The 22,234-nt window shown below is 46.9% G+C and overlaps 2 long non-coding RNA genes across 2 annotated transcripts in view; both read left to right on the top strand.

Annotated features, from left to right (window-relative positions):
- The window catches only part of LOC309330774, a 384,684-nt gene that overhangs the window by 338,133 nt on the left and 24,317 nt on the right, over positions 1–22,234 (top strand). The window lies entirely within an intron of this gene.
- On the top strand, positions 2,243–5,107 carry LOC309330598. Its single transcript, XR_014151502.1, has 2 exons — positions 2,243–3,206; positions 4,557–5,107. It is a non-coding gene; the product is annotated as an uncharacterized lncRNA (long non-coding RNA).

Raw genomic sequence — 22,234 nt, 5'->3', positions numbered from 1 at the left:
GCCACAAGTCAGAGGTTTCTACACACAGACCTGCATCTCTCCATCCTCCATTGAGGCAAAGCGTCCAAGGGCACATTCCAGGCAGGCCAAAGCGCCTGAGCACAAGGGTGTGCAGCAGGGCCAGAGAGGGCTGGAGAGAGAAGCTTGGAGGCTGCAGGTGGCCTGTGGGCAGAGGTTCCCCCAGGAAAGGCTTTGCAGGAAAGGCTCCTCTCCCCCCCCCCCCAGACCCTGGGAGCCACTGCTGCTCTTCAGAGTGTGCAGCACCCGGGCTCTGCGGACCAATGGCTGCATCTGGGGAGTTTTACCGCATCTGTTTCTTGTCCCTGGACTTCATTCATCCCTCTTATAAGTGCAGCGCAGCTGGAATCATTGAGTGGTAAGTTCGGACTGTTGGGGGATTTTGTGTTGTTGTTTTAATAAGCCGAACACTTGATTCACCAAGTTTTCCAGGCATAGGCATGGGGGGAAATCCTGGTGGGGCTGGGAAACAGGCAGGTTGTGCACTGCTGCAGGAAAAGCCTGGACCCAGGAGGAGCTGATGGCTAGTCCCATGGGCCAGAGGCTAGTGTGTTGTCAGCTTCCCATCGAGCACATCCTTAGGGATCCTGCCTTCTTCCCTTCTGTGGACATGACCAAGGCAGCGCAGACATCGCAGAAACAAGAGTGCCAACCTGCTGGGAATGTGGGCTTGGGCGTGGGGGGCATCTTTGCTTGAGGCCCTGTCCTGCCATGGGATGCCCAAAATCGTCCTGATGCAGCACATCAGCTTTCTGCAAAATGAGATGCAGGAACTAAGGGTGTGTTTGGTTTCTGTGGGAATGTCGTGGAAGCAACACACCACCTGGGGTCCGTTGACATGCAGTTGAGCCTGAAGAAGGCCTGGCCACTTGGAGTCTTGAAGCAAACAACTTGTGGGGGTCAGGAGGGGGGGTCAGGTGGCCAGAAGTGCCTTTGGCCCTGGCAGTTCCTCCCCTCCCGTCTCCCTCCCCTTTTTTATCTCCCTGCAGCTACCTTGGAAGCCTCTGCCGTCAGCTGGAATCAGCTTCCTCATGCGTGCCCACTAATAAATTGGAAATGCCACCTTCTCCCAAACTGCATTATTACCGTTTATAATTTTGATTGTTCATTTGCATACGAAAATTAGTCCTGTGACATGCGTGAATTTTATTTTATTCCTGAACTAATTATAAACAAGAATGCCACATTATTTACATAACTAATTATTGTTCCTTCTGTTCTCTCTGCTTCCCCCCTTTTCGGGAAGCCCCCCCCCTTTCTGTGCTGCTTAACGATGCAAATGAACAATCAGAAAACATTTCCAAAGTTTCTGAATTTCTTCTATTTGCATCAAATACAAATTCCTTTGAATGGGAGATGATGCGCGTTTCCATTTTAATGGGCCTAAATTGGCTTGATCTTAATTTGTAGTTAATTGGAATGAATAATTCTTGTCTACCTGGGTAGATTTTTCCCAGCCACTAATTGTAGATACTTATTAACCCATAAATCTGGCATTCTCTTAGAAGGCAAAGCCCATTTTGTCCGAAGGAAGCGGCTTCCTCCTTTGACGGGGCTTCTCCTCCACCGCCCCCTCCTTCTTGCACTCTCGTCCAGCTCCTCAGGGCTTTTGCTTCTTCCCTTGCCGGTGCGTTTTGTGTGACAAACGAGGACTCCTGTAATTTATTATTTAGATTGTGGCAGCGCCCCCAAGTGCGCCGACCTGTCATTCAGGCAGAGGCTTTCGCAGCGAAGCTGAGATGAAAGGCCCTTTTCAGGCCTTCTTTGTGTCTTTCAGAAAGACAGGGGTGTCCTCTGGGCGGGGGGGGGGGGCTCCAGATGAAAGAGCAGAAGCAAAAGGGTTGGTTTCTGTACCCTTTTCATGAAAATTTATCCTGGAACGGGAAGCAAACGTGCAGCCATAGACCAAGCACGTCATCCCTGCATTGCAAACTGTATTCTAGTTTAGCTTTGTTTTGATATGGAAATCCCCTAAGATGGGTGCCCTTGTGGGTTGTTGGCCACAGGAGCGGAGTCTGGATCTTTTGCACAAGGGTGGGGGGAGGCAGACCCCTGCTCCTCCCACTTTTTAAACAAAGGGGGGCTTGGAGGGGCCTGGGCTTGCTGCAAAGGGCACTGCCCTCAGGATCCCAAAGTCCACCACCAGAGCACAGGTGTCCCGGGTCTTTTAAATACCTAATGAATGAATTTACTTTATTCGGTCACAGATCAGCATAAGCAAAACATCTAAATAAATAGTGTAACAGTATGAATCTAAGCGAATAATTATTAAATAAATGGGAGCAAGAACCAATTGTAGATTAAAACATATACATAGAATATTTGATTAAGCATAAATAATGGATGAATAAAAAATAATAAGAATTTAAAAAGACCCGTTAAAACAGCTATATGGGGTGGGGCTTCAGTGATACAGATCTAACAATATGGGCCTTCCTTTTAGGACTGATTTGTAGCATAGACCATCCTCCAATGAGTATCATGGCAGCGCAGAATCTGGCAGCTGAATATGTGATTTCTGGGCTTTCGTCCTGTAGTAATAGGAAGATGTTGTGTTGTTCTGAATGCCCTGGGAATGTATATAGGATGGGCTGGATAAACCTGGCTCAAATGTCCATATAATACTGGCAGTGAAGAAGGGTGTGCTCCATTTTCCTGCTGCCCACAGCCACATGGTCATTTCCTCTCCTTGTATGGTATTTTCCTATAACGGCCTTCCTGAATTGCTGAAGGGAGGGCCTGACAACAGGCCAAGGTGAAAGCCCTTCGCTGTTTTGGTTTTGTCCGCTCCCGGTCTTTATGCCAACGTCTCCTTTCCAAACATGCCCTGTCTTTTGTGAGAGATCAGCAGCCAAACCTAACAAATACATATTCTTGCTAGTTGGCATGAGAAGGGACTAATGCCACAGAGCTGTATTGCTGATGGGCTGATACTCAGGCCATAGAAATACAATTGGTAGAGAGGGTTCTTTGTGATGTCATTTCCCCTCCCCTCCTGGAAAGGAAGGAGCATGTAGTACTTCCTGTTCCTCCATCTCTCTCTTCCTTTGGCCAGAGTTGGATGCAAACACACATGTGCTTGCTCCAGCTTTAGGCACATGCCCGAAGCTAGTTATATTGTAAATTTAAGTATTTTGCCTGCATGGATTCTACTGCTGCTATTGCTGTGAAACAATGCAAGATTGTAAGTAAGTCAATTATATTTATAAACTTACTTCCCAAGTTATTGCCTGTAAGAAAGAGGTGCCAGCTTATTTCATAGCTGGAGTTGCTCAAAACAAGGCTTTACAGCCTAATTTATGGAATCATAGAGTCATAGAGTTGGAAGGGACACCAAGGGTCTTCTAGCCCAACCACCTGCAATGCAGGAATCTCAGCTAAAGCATCCAGGACAGGAGGCCATCCAACCTCTGCTTAGAAACCTCCAAATGTCAGGATGCTGTCAGTGGCTCCTGGCTGGTTGGCCAGAAAAGTATCAAGACAAGGAAAAGTTTCTTACAGTTCTTTTTTAATTTCAGACCTTACAGAGAGAGCCTCTTGGATAATGGCGCTGTCCCGAGTGGCTCTCCACCCCCTTCTCTCCCACTTCCTCATTGGTCATCGTCTCCTCTGTGCCCTCTGCCTCTGAGCTCTTTGCTCTCCTACTTTTAAGGCTTGCCGGGTTCTGGGAGATGAAGGGTCTGGAATGCTTTCTAGTTACAATGTGTCAGCCAACTGCTACTCCGGCTGCCTCTCCCATCATTTCCCAAATTCCCCCTCATCTGCCTCTGAGCTGTGACCTCCCGCAAACCCCTTTGTAAATCTATACTATCTTCCTCTTCCTCCTCCATTGAAGGGTCAGGCTGGGGAGGTGGTCTCCACCACTCCTCCTCCTCTGTCCAGCCCCTGACATCACCCCCCTTCAGTGTCCTCTTCTGCCCAGTCCCTGACACCAAGGAAGGAGAGTCCACCACCTCCCAAGGGAGACGGTTCCACTGTCAATCAGCTGTTATTGTCAAGAACGTTTTTCTGAATGTTTAGTTGGAATCTCCTTCCTTGAAGCTGGAAGCCATTGGTTCAAGTTTTACCCTCCAGAGCAGGAGAAAACAAGCTTGTTCCCTCTTCCATGTGACAGCCCTTAAGATATTTGAAGATGGCAATCATATCTCCTCTCAGTCTCCTCTTTCGCAGGCTAAACATACCCAGTTCCTTCAAGCGCTCCCCGTAAGGCTTGGTTTCCAGACCCTTGATCATCTCGGTCACCCTCCTCTGCACATGTTCCAGCTTGTCAAGATCCTTCTTAAATTGTGGTGCCCAGAATTGGACACAGTATCCCAGGTGTGGTCTGACCAAGGCAGAAGAGTGTGGGACTATATCTTCCCTTGAGCTGGACACTAGACTTCCGTGGAAGTATATTCTTATGCTCTTAGTTTTGCTGCTGAGAATGGGATTTTGAAACTCTGTTCAACCCACAAACGTGGGAGCCTGGAAGGCTAAATTGCAATTAATATATCCTCTCCTACCCATTTAAAACCCATCCCACATCTTTCGTGTTGTAGGATTGTCGTTGGGAGAGGGGCCAAGGAGGGCAGGAGTGAGAGTCAAGCAGCACAGCCAGCCAGCAAATTCAGAGCTGAGAGGAGAGTAGAAACCTGAGCCCTGCATGATTTATATCGGGAAACATTTGCTTTGGGGTTTTCTTTTTGCAACTGAAGTTGGAGTGTTAAAATGCCAAACACGTCCACAATTACATACTACGAGGTCCCCTTCTCAAACAGCAGCCAGTGTCTCGGGTTAGGAAGTCCTGGAAGCTCTTGGCCATCTAGAAACACCTGTGCTTCTTTGATGGGGCTCTGATAGAGAATGACCCTTCTGCCTGTATGTTCATTCCACTCATAGATTTTAAAATTCCGCTTTAAAGGAAACTCACAGAATACTGAAAACCCCCATCGGGAGCCTCTCTCTCAGACACATGCAAAATAACTGGCAAGCCCAGCCCACCCACAACGGCACGCTATACGGAGGGCCAGCTAATTGGCTGTAATGGGATTAGGAACCTAAAATGCTAATGTTTGAATGAGAATTTAATAAACTCTAATGTGATCGTGAAGAGGAGACCTCGGCTTCAAATTTCCTGGCCTGCCAGTGGGGAATAGGCAGCTGCGATTAGCCAAACAAAATGGGCTCATTATTGTGCCAGGTACTTCGGCAAATTTGTAATCAAAATATTCAGATACAAAGGGGAATCCATTTGCAAAGAGGCATTGGGCTGAAGGAAGCCAAGAGCAGGCTGGGAGTCTTGGGTGAAAAAGCGAAGGGGTTGGGGGGGGGGGAATCGGTGCTGCCTTGATCGGAAGGGGTGAGCGATCGCTGCAGGACCCTCCCCATACCAAGGTGTGAAGGGCCTCTGCTCTGCAAGGATGCTGCCAGCGTCTTTCCATCCTGCAAACACTGAAGAAGAAGGTGGGCTCCTTTCAGGAGGTGATATAGGGAAGAATTCTGGCAGGTCTTGAGCACCTGTTTGGAAAATCAAAATATATGACATCCACTGCAGAGTTAAACTCTGGAACTCCCTCCCACAGGAGGCAGCAAAAACTTTAAGGAGGGCTATTAAGAGGGCTACTAGCCATGGTGGCTATGCTGAGGGGTGTAGCACTGTCCACAGGTGCCCGGGGCGGGTGGGGGTGTACGTACGCCCCCCCAAGCGGGAATGGGGCACGCTCACCCAGCCCTCGCTGCTGCTGCTGCTGCTGCCGGGCTCCCTCCGTGCTCACCCAGCCCCAGCTGCTGATGGGTGGGCACTCGCGCACCAGGCGGGGGTGGGGTGCAGAGGGTGCTCTTCCCCCTCCGCACCCTCCCCCCACCAGGTACTGGGGGGCGTCAGCTGGTGGGCAGGAGCGGGGAAGGGCATGGAGGGTGAAGAACATTCTCTGCACTCACCCAGGGGGCACACACACCGGACCCATGCGGGGGATGCCTGGTTCACACACACCCCAATCTGCACCCGGGGCCCCTGGCTCCCCCATGCTCTGCCCTGCTCTGCCTCCACAGTGGGAGACAGCAAGGCTTCTGCATCCCAGCTGGTGGAAACCACAGGAGGGGTGGGTGCCGCTGCCCTCAAGTCCTGCGCCCCATTGCATGATCCAAAGGGCTCTTCTTACATTCAGAGATCATGTAAAGAAAGGCAGAAAAGCAGTCTCCTTCAATCCTTCATAGTCCTGATACAGCAAAATACCAAAACAAAGAAAAAAAAAGGTTTGCTGACCTTTATAAATGACACCAATCAAAAAAGAACAACAACAAACCTTAAGTATTAAGTATTAAGGTTATCCACTCTTTTTCTTCCTTCCACTTCTGGGCAACTAGCATTCGTTGTCGCGTACATAAATAGTCTTTTGAATTCTATTGGTAATTCATCTCCTGTTAACCCTATAGAAAGGCTTCTGGTTTTTTTGATAAAAGTTATCTTAAACATTTTTTTTCAATTCATTATATATAATTTCCCAGAAGTCTTTTACTATTTTACATGTCCACCACATGTGGTAAAAAGTACTGGTACCTTCCCAGATTGTGCCTCTTCCTTCCTTCCTTCCTTCCTTCCTTCCTTCCTTCCTTCCTTCTAGCCAAACTCTTGACGGGCAGAAATTGGCCTGGTGAAGCTTTTTCTGGTCTGCAACATGACCTCCACCTGGGCTGACCTCTGAGCATCCGTCGGTTACATTCTGTCCTTTTGCCTATCTGAGGACTGCGGGAAGCATTTCTTCGACTCTTGTTCCCAGAGCAAAGCCCACTTCCCTCAGCTTCTCCATAGCAGTTTTTCCTCTGCATTCCCTTCGTCATCTTTCTTGCTCTCTTCGCATTCCCCCAGTGCTTTCCCTCACACAGAAGGCAGCAGTTCGTCATCCCAAGCACCCATGGATAATGCAGTCAGTCAGCTGCAGAATCTATATTTTAAAAATCAATTCCACACTGAAAAGGCATAATAGAAAAAAGCAGAACACTATTTGGGCACCCAGCCTACATGATTTCGGACACTGGGTGTACCGTTCAGTGTGCTTGTTCAACTAAGTGTTTTTGTCGCTTCACAGCTGGCTGCATTATTGACCAAGCTGGGGCTATGAAGACCAGTACACTTCCAGACTTGATTGTCTTTGAAGGGTTGCAGCATGCCCTATAGCCTAGGTTCACAGAGGTAGCTTTTGGAGTCCCATCAGATTTTGCTTACATTGTCACTTATAAATTGACCTATCAGTTCCTAGTAATTTGCATAATAAACTAGTGTAGCTGGAAACAGCAATTCATAAATCTGCTCTCTCAGCGGGCACAATTGTATTGAAGGTAAAAGGATATCTCTGTGGTATTAGCAACCTGGGAAGCTGCTGCAAAGTCATGTAAACTTGCATTATCTCTGTAAGACACGCCCCATTCACCCACTTTGACTGGCATCATTTGAGGGCTGTATCTTGGGAAGCATTTTCAGAGTTTGCCGATACATAATAATACACATTTTGAAAGATGTTCTGCAAACAAATGTGTGGCTTTTATAAAAAGAAAACCTCTAAAAACATTATCTGATAATCTCAAAATTGGCTCCCAAGGAGCCGTTATGTTCTGTGGTAGAAAATATGAATTTTAAAATAGATCCTAAGTAGAGCTTTTAGATGATAGAATGCCACAGCTTACAAAGAGCCATCAGGCTCCGGCTGGCAGATAATGTGCATCTTCAGCATCATCTCCATGCTGGAGTGATAAATATTGGCCCCGGCTGGTGGGAGAGAGGGGTGGCAGGCTTGGCTATACAGGGGAGGGTGACAGTGGCAACGAGGCCTCTGGCTGAAGAATAGGCAGGGCGAAGGGAGAAGGAGCCCCAGGAGCCCCGTCAGGGAGCAGGTGCTGTGCATGCAGAAGGCCCCAGCTTCAGTTCCAGGTAGGGCATACCCTCCAACATTTCACCAATGAAAATAGGCATATCCTATTACATAACAACAGCAACAAGAACAACTCTGGCTGGCTTCCAACATATAAAATAACATAATAAAACATTCAACTTTTTTTAAAAAAAACTTCGCTATGCAGGGCTGCCTTCAGATGTCTTGGGGTTGGATAACTCCATACCCTCCAAAATTTCTCCAATGAAAACAGGGAAGCCCTAAGGAAAAGCAGGACATTCCGGGATCAAATCAGAAACCGAGATGGCTGCTGTAAATCTGGGACTGTCCCTGGAAAATAGGGACCCTGGGAGGGTCTGCTAGGGCTGGGAATGTGCCCTGCCTGAAACCCTGGAGAGCCGCTGCTGCCAGCCAGTGTAGGCAGTACTGTGCAAGATGGCCAAGGGTCCAACTCAGGATAAGGCATCTTCCTAGGATCCCATGTCCCGTTGGAGGGGAATCATCTCAGTGTTTTCTCAAAAACAACCAGCAAAGCAACTAGCTTTTAAAACAAAAAAAGACAAAAAGGTGCCTGTATTTGCCATGAAGTTGTTACAGTACACACTTTTAACGTGGGAGGGAGGAAAGGGGCCGGTGCTATGGACCCATGAGGACCCCCCCCAAAAAAAAGCACTGCTAATGGGCTGCGACAATCAGGGCGGACATTGGTAATATTCAGTAGTAGGATGCCCTGAGCCTGGCCAACAACTGATACCCCTAAATGGATCTTCTTCGTTATGGGTTTTCTCAGTTTTGCACCCCCTCAGGCGCCTGAAGCTCAGGGAGTTCTTGACCCACCTGGATATGCCTTGTCAATGGCAGGATCTGACTCAGAAGTAGGAGCACCTTCCCACAGAGCCGCGTGTTCCTTTATAACCAGGCCTTTGGTAGATTAACATTATATGGCCGTGTTTGTGGGCATGGGGGGGGCCAGACATTCTTGTGTTTTTTGTTTTTATTCTTGTTTTTATTATGTATTTTGTGTTGTCGTTTTGTATTTTTATGTTGCAACCTCATTGTGATCTTCAGATGGAGGGCAGTATATGTAATTGATATCATCATCATCATCATCATCACCAAGCCAAATAAATCCAAAAAAACAAGAACAGCACACCCATGAATATGCCAAAATCACAATGCCCACCCTAAGAATGACAAATCATCAAGAATAGCCAACTAGCATGAAGACAATATTTAAAAATTGGTCTGACACATCCCATGAATGCTTTCACTTGGTGCTGAGAAGATGAAGATGCCCGTGCCTGATGTGCCTGGCTGGGAGGCCAGCAGTGAAAAGACCCTGCCCCTGTCACCATGCGGAGGCTTTGGAAAGGGCTGGCCTGGGTCTCCTTCTGGTCATGGTCTGGCTCAAGGAAGGGCAGGGGAGAAGCCTTTCATCAAAAGGAGAAGAAATCTTGCTGCTGAAAGACAGGCCTTTTGTGCTTCAGAGGAACTATTTCCAAGCTAGAGCAAGCCAACAACATTGCAGCCCATGAGATATGTTCCAACCTGTGGAACGTGGCTTCGAATCCCTGTTGCTGCTGTGAAGAGATCTGCATCTCCTTGCCCGATCAGCTGTTGGCTCAGCAGAGCTCCGCCTCCAAGACTGCAGGGTGGTGGTGATGGAAGAGTGCCCCCCACCCCCATTTCCAAAATCTGGGTACACTCCAGTAAGGGATGGTTCTGCTTAAATGCTCTTGAAGGTGCTCATCTTTCCTATATGCAGAACAAGATACTCACCAAGAAAAGAAAACAGAAAGTGCCAAGTGGACAAAAAACAAACAAACCTTGCAGTTGTTTATGCAAATCAGTGTTTCAAGCAAGCCAAGTATTTTGCATATGGATTTGCATAACCCTATAAAAATTCATGGGCTGAAAAACTGAGCACCATCCGTGGTTTGTGTTTCACGGGTCATCCATTGGGTGGCAAGTTGTCAGGTCTCATTTAGGCCTTTGTGTTTGCTACCTGGACAATGATGCACGCTGCCCAAAGGACATTGGAATGTCTATTAATAAAGTATTTTCAAGATGGCTTGTGGCATGTATTTATCTGTTCTTCACAGATAAAATTGCTCAGATTCGGAGGGAGGTAGACTCCACTGCAGGGGCAGGGCTGGGGCAGGAGAATGCCAGAGTTCTGTCTAGTCAGGTTGTATGGGATCAGTTCCAACCTGTCACCTCCGAGGATGTGGACAGGCTTCTTGGACGAGTGAAACCAACCACCTGTCTCCGTGATCCTTGCCCATCCTGGCTCATAAAAGCAAGCCGGGAAGGGCTGGGCGATGGGCTCTGCAGGGTGGTGAATGCTTCCCTCTGTGAGGGGGTCTTCCCAGACCTAATTAAAGAAGTGCTTATTAAACTGCTTATTAAAAAATCATCTTTGGACCCAGCCATTATGGCCAACTATCGTCCAGTCTCAAATCTTCCATTCTTGGGCAAGGTAATTGAGCAGGTGGTCACTGAACAACTCCAGACAAGCCTGGAGGATGCGGTCGATTTGGATCCCTTCCAGTCGGGATTCAGACCCCATCGCAGGACTGAAGCTACCTTGGTTGTGCTGGTCCTCCAGCAGGCTAGAGACAGAGGTGAAATCTGTTTCCCAGTTCTGCTGGATCTCTCAGTGGCTTTTGACACCATTGACCATGGTATTCTTTTGGACCATTTAGAGGAATTGAGAGCTGGGGGCACTATAATGCTGTGGTTCCCAATACAGGGATTCCTTCAGATGCATTCTAAGAGCTGTGTAGTTTTTTATCTCCTTGACATCTGGTGGGAGGGCATTCCACAGGGCAGGCGCCACTACTGAGAAGGCTCTCTGCCTGGTTCCCTGTAACTTCACTTCTCGCAATGAGGGAACTGCCAGAAGGCCTAGGTCAGGGGTCTGCAACCTGCGGCTCCGGAGCCACATGTGGCTCTTTTACACCTTTGCCGCGGCTCCGGGGCGGATACTAGCGAGGGGAGGAGGCGCATTGTGCGCCCCGACACTCCCCACTGTGGTGGGCGCTGTACTGGCTGTGACGTCACATGGGGGCGGTGCGTGCGTTAGTCACGCACCGTCCCGATGTCACCTTCCCGCCCGCCCACTACATTGTAAGGGGCATGTACGCTGGTCACTGTTTTGAAGGGGAGTGAAGAACACACACACGAAAAAAGGTAACTTGTTAATGTAACGTTTATTTCTATGAGGAGGAGTAATTCTGAGGGGTCAAACAAAGAAATAATAAAAAAGTGACAAAAAGTTATTTTTATAATGACGAGTTTTGCGGCTCCCAGTTTTTTTTTTTCCCTTCGGAAACGGGTCCAAGTGGCTCTTTTTGTCTTAAAGGTTGCAGACCCCTGGCCTAGGTGTAGCCTGGAAGCCCCCAATCTGAACCTTGTTATCTGCATGATATTTGAGAGAGGAGGGCACCCCCCTCCCCCCATATATTTTCTCTCTCCTTCACAAATTTAACACGTGGAACAAAGCTCATCCCAACATCCCCTCATCAGAATATGCCCATTCATTCATTATTTGTTTATTTCCCTGCATTTACAGGCACCCCCCAATTTGCATGGTGGTTGCGATCATTGCTCACTTGTGTGATACCTTGTGCAATTGAAACACTCACTGCCCCCCCCCGCTCCACCCCCACCCCAGGTTGTACATTTAAGCTCTAGGTAGCAAAGCAGAGACAGATTTACAAATTCCTGTGTATGTGTGTGCATTTGACAATCTCCAGAGGGGCCATCCGGTTATGCTGCAATAGATTGTAACGGATTGCTTTGAAATCATTTCAGAACCAGGGGCGGGGGGGGCGGGGGGGTTGCCTCCCAACTCCTCCCCCCTCCATTCTGTGATGCAATTTGCCAGAAAATGGTGGTAACCGTAATGGGGCACGACCCTCTCAGGAAAACCGATGCTGCTTAGCAGGGTGGGCCCTTGTTTCTCTCACCATGATAAATGTTTGGCATCCTTTTATCACATAGGTCAATGCAGTGGTGCCCTAACTTGGGGGGGGGGGGCATCCTGTCCCTTGGTCCAATGAACTCATCCCCAGTGCCTCCTACCTTATAAAAAGCATTACTCAGAATAGCGTACTGCACGACTCACTAAGGAAGATAACAACACAATAAAATTCAAAACAGTAACAATTAATTGCACTTTAGTTCAAAATCCAATTAAAACTATTTAGTTCAATTAATTCAACAAAACGGATGAACTTGATCCAGCGATGCCCGCTTTTCAAAGTCTGGTCGTCATTCACACTACATTGCCCACCAGGGGGCATGGCCAGCCACTTTTGGACCCACTGGGTACCAGATCTCAGCCTTGACTTTCTACTCCCCTCACTCAGATTTCTTTTTGGCCCGGCTCATTTAGACAACGAATGATTTAAATTGCTATACAAGTGGCATTTGTTGTACTGCAGACTTGACTGTACTCTGTTCGGTTTTCTTGTAGAGGGGTGGGAACTAATGAAATATATTTTAAAATAAAATAAAATAATAAAACACAACAGTAAAACCCTGCAACTCACCCTTGAGAATTCTGGGCCTTCTCGGTAGTGGCGCCTGCCCTGTGGAACGCCCTCCCATCAAATGTCAAGGAAATAAACAACTACCTGACTTTTAGAAGACATCTGAAGGCAGCCTTGTTTAGGGAAATTTTTAATGTTTGATGTTTTATCGTGTTTTTAATATTCTGTTGGGAGCCACCCAGAGTGACTGGGGAAACCCAGCCAGATGGGCGGGGAATAAATAAATTATTATTATTATTATTATTATTATTATTATTATTATTATATCAGTGCAGTTTCTTTTCTCACACTACAAGTGATGAAGAAGAGCAAAAAATGCAGGGCAAATTTGGGGCACGGACACAGTACTAATTGGTACCAAAAAGGAGACATTCGGTCAGATCACATGAGCAACATGGTACATGCAAGCTGACAGTGCCAAGCCCCATCGATCTCTCTTTTGTGTGGCAGAGGATGAGCAGTGCATGCTTGGAACAACATTTTAAAAAAATGTATTGAAAGTGTTTTGATATATGGTTTTCCACATCCCAAAGAAGAAAAGAGGCACCAACTGGGACTAAAGACTTTTTTGTGGGATGGGGTTGGACTCTCTGAGCAAATTGCATTCATCTGATAAAGGTGAAGCTCATTTGTTTGGAAATTGATATCTATCAAATTAGTTCTTCAATCAAATTAGCCTATGAAGATAAAGGAATTTGGTGGGGGGGGTGTTGTGTAGCATGTTTCACTAAAACAGTTGTGGATAGTTAGCTCTATTAATCATTCCCAGTAATTATTTCGGCTTTGACAAAATCATATACACTTTCCTTGCCTATTAATTACCTCAAACGCATCATTTGCTTAATTATAAATGACCCACCATACCCCCTCTCCCCCCCCCATGTGTTTGCATCTTGCAGTCAGGACAGGAGTCTGGAAAAGGAGCTGTTTTAAGGTGCATAAACCCCTCCCAACCCAGTTTCAGTGTTGTGAGTTCCTAATTCTGGGCTGACAATTCTATTTAGGAACTTTTGACTGAATTGTGGGGGATGTAACATGCAAAAGAGGGGATGAAATTCCCTCCCCTTGTTAAAATTGAAGGGGCATGTTGAAATGGAAATTCCACAAGTCTATGCACACTTTCTGCATGCACACACATAGACTACACAGACAGTAGGGTGGGCCTCTATGGTTGGAGGGGAGGCTTCAGAAAACCAGTTTCTCTACCCCACCCCCTCCTTCTGCAAGTTCTTCATTGCTTGTTCTGTCCTGCAAATAGTTCTGGGGTGCTGGTGGAGATTGGAGGACAGCTGTTGGTATTTTAAATATGCTGATGGCCCCCAACAACCACCCCTATGCAGTTCCTGGGGGCAGAGGAAATGGCTGAAGAGATTCAGCTACGCCAGGTCTTGAACATCTAGCAATGAAATTCAGCTTGCCTAGAACGCATCTGTACAGTGTGGTGTCAGAAAATGCTTCAGCAGTACTATCTACCTGGTAATCTGTCACCATCTGTGTGTCTGCTGGGTTTGCATCAACCAAATTCAGCCTGGTTAATACATCAACAATTTTCTGTGTTTGGTGTACCAGAAAATTACCTGCCTGGTCCTTCTCCACCTGCAGAGAAAGATAGTTCGATACCTCACTAAGACCCTTCATGTTAAAGTGCACTTTCAGCTGAGCTAGGGTGCTTTGGTACAAAGCCTGATCCTTCCAGAAAAGAAGCAGATCATCAACAAAGCATAAACAATACAATTTGTTTTGCCCCTCCTCTTTGACAAACACACATGGATCAGCTTTGCCTTGGTGAAAACCTAGAGAAAGCAATGTCTCAGTGAGTTTTGTGTTCCAACACCTGGCACTCTGCTTGAGACCATATAGGGATTTCCGTAGTTTACAGACCATTCCCTTCTGTACCTGCATTCCATCAGGTGGAAGCATGTACAGCTCCTCCCCCAAAATCCTGTACAAAAATGCTGTGTTCACATTGTGATAAGAAACGTGAAGCTTCTCCTCTGCAGCAATCTTGAGCATTAGCCTAATGCTCTCATACTTGACGGTGGGTGAGTAGGTCTCATGGTAATCCTGTCCTGGTACCTGTGAAAAACCTCTGGTGACCAATCTGGCTTTGTGCCTGACAACCTTGCCAGTCTGGTCTGTCTTGGCCTTGAAGACCCATTTGCCTGCCAACCAGCCTCATTCCTGGGACTATTGGCACCAGCTCCCAGGTTTGGTTCCTATTCAAGGAATCAACTTCGGCCTTCATGGCATTAAGCCATGGTTCAGCATCTTTAGAGGTTAATTCCTGCACTACTTTGAACCTTGATGGTTCCCACACCTTGTCTGAGCTACTAAGAACAGCAGTTCTCATCAAGTGATTTGCTGATATACTCTGAGAGCCTGGAGCAGCACGTATGGCACGTGATAGAGGTGCTTTCTCAAAACAGAACTACACCTTATGGGGAAAGGAGTTGTTGGCTATCAAAGATGCCTTTGAAACTTGTAGACACTTTCTAGAAGGGGTGCAACATCAAGTAGAGGTGTGCACTAATCACAGGAATCTGGAGTATTGGCAGATGACGAAACACCTAAATCAACGGCAGATTCGTTGGGCACAATTTTTTGCCAGGTTTGACTTTTGAGTACAGTATGTGGCGGGTAATCAGAAACAACGGGCAGACGCTCACTCAAGGAAGCCGGTGTACCAGGAGGAGTCAGTTCCAGTGTACCAGCACATCCTAAAGCCAGAGCAACTACAGCTAGCAGCTGGTTCAGTCACCAAAGCTTCCATGTTCTGAAGGAAAACACGGGAGGATGCTTTTGCAAAGGGGAAGTTAGAGACACTGCAAAGGAATGCAGGCGGAGCGGAGGGGTTTGAGGGAAAGGATGGACTATTGTAGAAAGGATATTGTATAAAGGATTGTATAAACTCTACGTTCTAGAGGAAGAGTTGAGAGCTAAAGTCCTACGTCAGTGCCATAACAACCCTACAGCAGGGCATTTCGGGAAACATAAGATGCTATACCAATGACTAGGCAGTTCTGATAGCCAAGAATGAGAGAAGTCAAGGAGTTTGTGCGAGCCTGTGAGACTTGCCAGTGGGTGAAGAGACCCAGGAAAGCGCCTGCAGGTCTGCTCCAACCCCTCCCTACACCGCAAGGGCCTTGAGAAGACATAGCCCTGGACTTTATTACCAATCTACCAGAGTCACAGTGACAAACAGTGATCTGGGTAGTAGTAGACCTGTTCACGAAGATGGTGCACTTCATACCTTGTAGGAGTCTACCAACGGCGCAGGAGATGGCTCAGCTCTTTGTAGACCATGTCTTTAAGTTGCACGGACTCCCCCTTAGGGTAATGTCGGATATGGAGACCCAATTCACCTGGCAGTTCTGGAAGAAACGCATGCAGCTGCTCAAAGTAGAAGTGTGTCTCTCTTCAGCTAGGCACCCAGAGACGAACGGTAAATCAGAGAGGACCAGTGCCACGTTGCAGCAGTACCTTAGGTGTTATGTGAACTATCAGCAAGATGATTGGGTGTCAAAGTTGTCACTGGTGGAGTTCATGTATAATAATGCCCTTCATGCATCTACGCAGCAGACCCCCTTCTTTGCCAGTCACGGGCGATACCTTTCCTTCACAGACAGACAACCTGTCAGTACCAGCAGCGGAAGAGTTCGTTGAAGAAATGGCCACTATTCAGAGTTTGCTGAAAGAATGGTTGGACTTGGCCAAAGAGGCATACAAAAGGGTGGCAGATGCCCACAGACAACCAGGTAGTGAGATAAATGTGGGGGAACAGGTGTGGCTGTATACACAAGATTTGCCCCAGAAAAGTAGATGCAGAAAATTGGATCCACAGAGGGTGGGGCCATTTGAAGTAATAGAGCAGATGAATCCCGTAACGTTCAGACTTAAGTTACCAGCCTCTGTTAAAATATGCCCTGTATTCCATAGAGCTGTGTTATCCCCAGTGATCCCTGCACACCCCTCCCAGACTCCTAGGGAAGCACCCCCTCCTCCTGTAGTTGTAGAGGGAAAGGAGGTGTTCGAAGTGGAGCAGATGCTGAATTTACGATGGAGGCAGAAGGCATGGAAGGAGTATGGGCCTGAAGATAGGTCATGGGAATATGCAGAGCACGTTCATACCCCAGAGTTACAAAGGGAATTTCACAGTAGCCATCCCAACAAACCTAAACCAAGAGGGTGGAGGGAAGACGAGGAAGAGGAGGAGAGTTGTGGAGAGGGGGGTGATGTCAGGGGTTGGTCAGAATCAGATGCCAGAGACTGCTCTGTCTGCATTTCTTCATCTTCAGAGTCAGAGCATATGAGCTATGTGCTGCCAGTGTATCTCACACCTGTCTATTCCAAGGTTGCATTTATACTCACACCCCTCACGGACCAGCTGCAGTGCCAAGAGGCTTCCAGAACCGTTTGTGTCTCTGCCCTAAGGTAGGATCTTGCCAGCCAGCAGAGGATCAGAAAAGCCCTGGGGGCTGAGAGGGCCCAGGGAGTGCGCTGCTACCATGAAGCTTCCATCAGAGGCCTAGAAAAGGCCCAGGATGTTCATCGTTCAGGCCCAGGTAAGGCAGTGCTTGGCTAGGATGATCCAATAAGCATTTATTTAAAGAACTCACTCCAGGTGGGGGTGGCAGAGAAGAGGAGGAGGTTGGTTATTGTATATGCTGCCTGTTCCCCAAGGAGCTGAGGAGAGGCAAAGGTTACGGTGCTGTTTACACTCAGTGACATTTCTGTGAACAACTGTTAAGGAGCAATTTTCCTTTGGCCTGTATTTCTCACCTCCCCGTCTCCCCTACCAAGGGCTTTAATCATGATCCACTCCCAGAAGGCATGCAAAGGGTGGCCCAAATTCATAGAATCATAGAATCATAGAATCATAGAATCATAGAGTTGGAAGAGACCACAAGGGCCATCGAGTCCAACCCCCTGCCAAGCAGGAAACACCCTCAGAGCACTCCTGACATATGGTTGTCAAGCCTCTGCTTAAAGACCTCCAAAGAAGGAGACTCCACCACACTCCTTGGCAGCAAATTCCACTGTCAAACAGCTCTTACTGTCAGGAAGTTCTTCCTAATGTTTAGGTGGAATCTTCTTTCTTGTAGTTTGGAACCATTGCTCCGTGTCCGCTTCTCTGGAGCAGCAGAAAACAACCTTTCTCCCTCCTCTATGTGACATCCTTTTATATATTTGAACATGGCTATCATATCACCCCTTAACCTCCTCTTCTCCAGGCTAAAGATGCCCAGCTCCCTTAGCCGTTCCTCATAAGGCATCGTTTCCAGGCCTTTGACCATTTTGGTTGCCCTCCTCTGGACACGTTCCAGTTTCTCAGTGTCCTTCTTGAACTGTGGTGCCCAGAACTGGACACAGTACTCCAGGTGAGGTCTGACCAGAGCAGAATACAGTGGCACTATTACTTCCCTTGATCTAGATGCTATACTCCTATTGATGCAGCCCAGAATTGCATTGGCTTTTTTAGCTGCCGCGTCACACTGTTGGCTCATGTCAAGTTTGTGGTCAACCAAGACTCCTAGATCCTTTTCACATGTACTGCTCTCAAGCCAGGTGTCACCCATCTTGTATTTGTGCCTCTCATTTTTTTTGCCCAAGTGCAATACTTTACATTTCTCCCTGTTAAAATTCATCTTGTTTGTTTTGGCCCAGTTCTCTAATCTGTCAAGGTCGTTTTGAAGTGTGATCCTGTCCTCTGGGGTGTTAGCCACCCCTCCCAGTTTGGTGTCATCTGCAAATTTGATCAGGATGCCCTTGAGTCCATCATCCGAGTCGTTGATAAAGATGTTGAATAAGACCGGGCCCAAGACAGAACCCTGTGGCACCCCACTAGTCACTCTTCTCCAGGATGAAGAGGAACCATTGGTGAGCACCCTTTGGCTTCAGTCAGTCAGCCAGTTACAAATCCACTGAGTGGTAGCATAGTCAAGTCTGCATTTTACCAGCTTCTTTACAAGAATATCATGGGGCACCTTGTCAAATGCCTTGCTGAAATCAAGGTAGGCTACATCCACTGCGTTCCCTTCATCTACCAAGCTTGTAATTCTGTCAAAAAACGAGATCAGGTTAGTCTGACATGACTTATTTTTCAGAAATCCATGCTGACTATTGGTGATCACAGTATTCCTTTCTAGGTGCTCACAGACTGTTTGCTTAATGATCTGCTCCAGAATCTTCCCTGGTATTGATGTCAGACTGACTGGGCGGTAATTATTTGGGTCCTCTCTTTTCCCCTTTTTGAAAATAGGGACAACATTTGCCCTCCTCCAGTCTGCCGGGACTTTGCCTGTTCTCCAGGAATTCTCAAAGATGACTGCCAGTGGTTCTGAGTCAAAACAAAATAAAAAAAAATTTCTTTCCAGTAGCACCTTAAAGACCAACTGAGTTAGTTCTAGGTATGAGTTTTCGTGTGCATGCACACTTCTTCAGATACTTCAGATACAAGTGTGCATGCACACGAAAGCTCATACCTAGAACTAACTCAGTTGGTCTTTAAGGTGCTACTGGAAAAAAAAAAAATTATTTTGTTTTGACCATGGCAGACCAACACGGCTACCTATCTGTAAGTGGTTCTGAGATCGCATCTGCCAGTTCTTTTAATACTCTTGGATGCAGTTCATCTGGCCCTGGAGACTTGAATACATCTAAACTAGCCAAGTATTCTTGTACTATCTCCTTAGTTATTCTGGGCTGTGTTTCCTCTGCTGAATCATTTGCTCCAAATTCTTCAGGTCGGGCATTGTTTTCTTTATCGGAGAAGACTAAGGCAAAGAAGGCATTGAGGAGTTCAGCCCTTTCTGTGTCCCCTGTTTGCATTTCACCATCTTCTCCTCTGAGTGACCCCACTGTTTCTTTCTTCTTCCTTTTGCTACGAACATACCCATAAAAGCCTTTTTTGTTGCTTTTAACCTCTCTAGCAAGCCTGAGTTCATTCTGTGCTTTAGCTTTTCTGACTTTGTGTCTACACGTGCTGGCTATTTGTTTGAATTCCTCTTTGGTGGTTTCCCCCCTTTTCCATTTTTTGTACACATCCTTTTTTAATCTTAACTCAGTTAAAAGTTATTTAGATAGCCCCCCTGGCTTCTTTAGGCACCTTCCATGTTTCCGTTTCATTGGTATTGCCTGAAGTTGTGCTTTTACTATCTCCCTCTTAACAAACTCCCAGCCATCATGAACTCCCTTTCCTTTTAATATTACTGTCCATGGGATCTCACCCAGCACTTCCCTAAGTTTTATGAAGTCGGCTTTCTTAAAGTCAAGAAATTGAGTCCTAGTATGCTTGGCTGCTCCTTTCCGCTGTATAGTAAACTTCAGAAGAGCATGATCACTCGCGCCTAATGATCCTTCCACTTCTACCCCACTAACCAGGTCATCAACATTCCTGCTCGTCGTGACCCATGACCATTGGATTCTCTGACCTCTGGACTGTCTTGACCATGTGGATTGCTATTCGCCTGACCCTAGGACTGGTCCTGCCTTTGGATACTGACTCTGCCTCCACCAGTACACCTCAAAGGTTCTTCTGGTTGGCTGGCCTCCCACTCCACGAGCTCTGCTTGTTGTTGCTCAGCAGGAAACTACGACCAACAGATGCTTCCAGGAAGCCCACCAGCAAGGCACAAAGAAGACTGCCCTCATCCATTCTTTGTCTTTAGCACCTGCTACATTGAGGTAGACTGCTCTTGAAAATGGTGGATCCGGATGGTTCTCATGACGCCTAGTTGCTGACACCTAGTAGCTCTCTCTCTCCGCCCCAAGAATGTTCTCCCAGACCTTTTAATATCTGTGGCTTTAGAGCATTTAGATTCCTTGAACTTGTTGTTACCCCCCTCAGTGCTGCTTTAATTGGTTCCGATTCCACGATGGCTTCATGGTGGTTTTGTACTTGGCTTCTGCAGGGCTGTTGCTGTTCTTATGGTTATTCTTTGATTGTTTTCCTTTGTCTTTTATTAATTTAGATTTGTAAACTTCCCAGAGAAAAAACAGCAGGCAGCTATTCATCGGGTTTTCAAAATAATAATTCAGAAATGAATAAGTAGATGTCACTCTAGGATCTTAAGGCATCTTAAGGCAGCCCTGTTCAGGGAAGTTTTTAATCTGTGATATTTTAGTGTATTTCTGGTTTTTATGGAAGCCGCCCAGAGTGGCTGGGGAAACCCAGCCAGATGGGCGGGGTACAAATAATAAATTATTATTATTATTATTATAGGATGGATGGTTCCATTTAAAGAGCAGGAGACCTTTGCATCATGCAGTTTGGGGTCACAGAGCTGGAGGATCAATCATCATAGACCAGGTGATATAACTAGGTAGAGTAAAGCTTTCAGATGCAAAGGTGGCAGAGGGATCTTTGCCCCCAACAATTGCTGCTGCTGCCGCTTCTGAGTCCAGCAAGTTCAAACAGCCGTCAGTTTCAGCATTTGGGGTGTTTTATAGCAGAAAAATTCAGCACAATGGTCTTCCCTTTTTTTGACAAATGAAGGGGGGCTAAAACTTAACACAGCTCCCAGTGGGATGGAATTAAATCAGTTCTATTTCCATCCCCTTTAAAATCAAAGTTTTCATTTTAGTAAATGAAAACTCTCTGGCTCCTGGTCAAAGTGCATTTGTAATCACACAATTATCATTTTGCTAAATTAATATATAAAAATGTTCAAACATTAATTAAACAGATATTTGAGGGAAGCACAGGGTTTTTATTTTATTTTAAAAAATTTGTGCAGCTCCCCAGGATCTGCCAACCTTTTGCCTCTTCCCAGCCACTACTCAGGCAGTGCAAAATCAGTGGGATAATTGGATGTTTCATGTTTCCACAAAAGCATCAATGTGTGAGGAGGACCGAGTTGCCCAAAGTTTGTACTGAACTGTGCTGCGTAGCTTTGTTAATTAGATGTCTCTCTCTTCCTCCACTCCTCCCTGTGCAGGCATAGCTGAAATGTACAAAAATTGTTGTCAACAAAAATTGTCAAGGTCGTCTCTTGACCTTGGCAGCTCCCTTGAGATGCATGTCTTAGTCTTCATTAGACAAGCCTTTTGACAATGGAACCAGCTACCTAGTGGGGGTGGGGGTGTCCTCTCTCCTTCCCTCCCTCCCCCCTTCCCTGGATGTCTTCAAGTGGAGGGTTGGCTCCCATCTGCAGGGGATGCTCTCACGCCGGACTTCCTCAGCCAAATAGAGGCTGGATGGAGCAGCTGAGTCCAGGATCCTAGCACAGACCTGCCAATAAGCCCTCTTGCTACCTGCTCTCACACAGGCAATTACCGCCCTGCTAAAAGTCTAGTTGCTAACAGATTTCCTTTCTTTTTTTTTAAAAAAAAGTTCTCTGCTACAACAAGATGTGGGGAGGGGGGGAGGGAGGGGGGAGGGAAGGACTTAAACTCTCGTTCTCCCTCACTTGGTTGTAATTCTGAAGAATATCCAACCAACCAGACATGGCTTCATGTTCTAAGGTGTAGTTGGGTTTTTGGACAAGTCTGAAAGGGAGATGACAGTTTCATCAGGGAAAAGAGCTGCAGTGGGGGGGGGGGTCAATCTCCAGAGGCAGTTTACCTTTGAAACATCTCTTTCTGGGCGGGAAACAGCAGGAGGAGAGTGAGAGTGGCCCCCTCCTGCCCTGTTTAGGGCTACCTGGAGGCAGAGGCAAAGGTAGGCAGAGCCACACTGGTGACGCTTCAATTTGTACTGCCACTTACACTCTAGCTCTGCAAAACACTGGAGGCTCTCCCCCCCCCCAGAGGCCAGCAGGAGGTCTTGCCACTGTGCAAAGACACCTTCCAGCC

Source organism: Podarcis erhardii (genome assembly GCF_964252035.2).
Source record: "Podarcis erhardii genome assembly, chromosome: 15".
Taxonomy (NCBI): domain Eukaryota; kingdom Metazoa; phylum Chordata; class Lepidosauria; order Squamata; family Lacertidae; genus Podarcis; species Podarcis erhardii.
Note: the sequence above shows the minus strand (reverse complement) of the source record. Positions and strands in the feature narration are given on the sequence as shown.